This window comes from Micropterus salmoides, unplaced genomic scaffold (assembly GCF_014851395.1).
Source record: "Micropterus salmoides isolate LMB-PRFRI ecotype aquatic unplaced genomic scaffold, ASM1485139v1 Ms_hic_scaffold_9, whole genome shotgun sequence".
Classification (NCBI taxonomy): Eukaryota; Metazoa; Chordata; class Actinopteri; order Centrarchiformes; family Centrarchidae; genus Micropterus; species Micropterus salmoides.
Window position 1 is genome coordinate 3,896,409 of NW_024044681.1, and position 1,960 is coordinate 3,898,368.

Consider the following 1,960-nt stretch of genomic DNA (forward strand, 5'->3'; position numbering starts at 1 on the left):
TCCTCAGTCCGCACGCAGTGTTGAAGCATGGAACCCCACAACCGGCATCTCCTCGTCCTCTTTTCTCCCCAACCACACTAATAATTGGTGACTCCGTAACCAGAAACATCCGTTTCTTTAACGCTACCACTCACTGCTTGCTTCCTCCCTACATCTCTGACTTGATCCAGCTTCACACTCCGACCCGTAGTTTGAGGTCATCAGGTCAGAGGTTGTTAGTGGTTCCCTACACTCATTTTAAAACCAGAGGAGATCAATCATTCCACAGTGGCACCTTGGCTGTGAATGCTTTGCCTACCTTTCTATGTTGTGAATTCTGTTGATTCTTTTAAAAAACAACTGAACTCTGCTATTCAAGCAGGCTTTTAGTTAGACGCGGAGTTTTTATGGTTTGTGTTCTATGTTTTCCATTTGTATTTAAATTTTCTTACTTTACTTTGTTGTATTATATTACATTTTATAGTGAAGCACTTTGTGATTTTCTTCTGTGAAAGGTGCCATACAAATAAACTTTACTGACTTACTTACCGTCATTTGGCAGATACTTTTGTCCAAAGCAGTATTAATGTGGTTCATTATGTTGCTCAAGGACACTTGGACATGTGGACAGGAGCTCAAGTTTCAAACCACAAACCTTGTGATCAATGGCTGAGCAGCTGAGCTGCAGCCGCTCATGTTAATGTGCTTTGTGATACAAAATGCATAGAGTCTGTTTTTATAATAAAGTGTCAGATTTTATTATATTTTAAATTTATAATCTCTGTCATCCCAGACATGGTGACTGTGGACTCTCAGAGCCTCACTGTGAAGTCGTGGACTCAGCTCTGAAGTCCAACCCCTCCCATCTGAGAGAGCTGGACCTGAGCTGGAACATCAGGTTTCAGGAATGAAGCTGCTGTCTGATCTGAAGAAGAGTCCACACTGCAGACTGGAGATTCTGGAGACTCTGAGGTCAGTAGAGGGTTGGAGTCAGTCCATGCTGGTTTCAGCAGTATTGTACTAAACACAGTTAGTATCAAAGCAGAGATCCAGTATTTCCTGTAAACCTCCAACCTTCTCAGCGCTGCTTTCCTCAGTGAAGCTGTGAGAGGAGAATGGTGACAGGCTTCAGGATTGGACAGAAAGACAGAGAGAGAGAGAGAACAGGCAGTGATCATGTGTTTGAGTTGATGTGAAGACGACTGTTGTTGTTGTGTTCATGTCTCCAGGAAATAAAGCTGGATTCCAGCTGACAGCATCACAAGATGTATAGAGACAGTGGTCCTCATTCATCAAACTGCCGGACCATCAAATCTGATCTCAAAGTGTTTGTTCTCTCATTTCAACACTAAACTGTTGATCAGTCACAGCTCTGAGATCAGTCTGACTGAAGCCTGCAAATCACTGGCTCTTATTTCAGAGAACCATCATTACATTTAGTAACCATGTGGTCTTTTTACAGACCAGAACCTGAAGTCCAGTAAGCACAGCTGATGTTTAGCTGTTCAGTCTTTGTATGAACATGTAGGACCTTTAACATCATATATATATGTCTGTCCATGTGTCTTTAGTTTGGTCCAAATATTTTTAGAACAGACTCCATATTTACAGATTTGTCCTGTAATATTTCAAAAGTAGATGAAATCTTCAAATGTGACTGAGCCGCTTGTTTTTAACAGCTTTGAGCCCTAACAGCAAGGGATGCAGCGATTAACAGATTTCACTATTAACTGCACTTTAAAAAGTTACGGTTGATTAATCGTAAAGGCTCCACAAAACCTACCCAAGTAAAGGTAGGCCTAATTCATTTTATTTAATGACATAGCAAGTTGGTAGGGAATTAAATATAACACTCACAATGTCACTTATAATCAATGCCGCTGCTGTGAGAGTCGAGCTTTCAGTGCAACAAACCATGCAGGTGTAAAGTTTCAGACCAACGCAACGACAGCACCGCTGCGCTATAATACCCATTATTTTC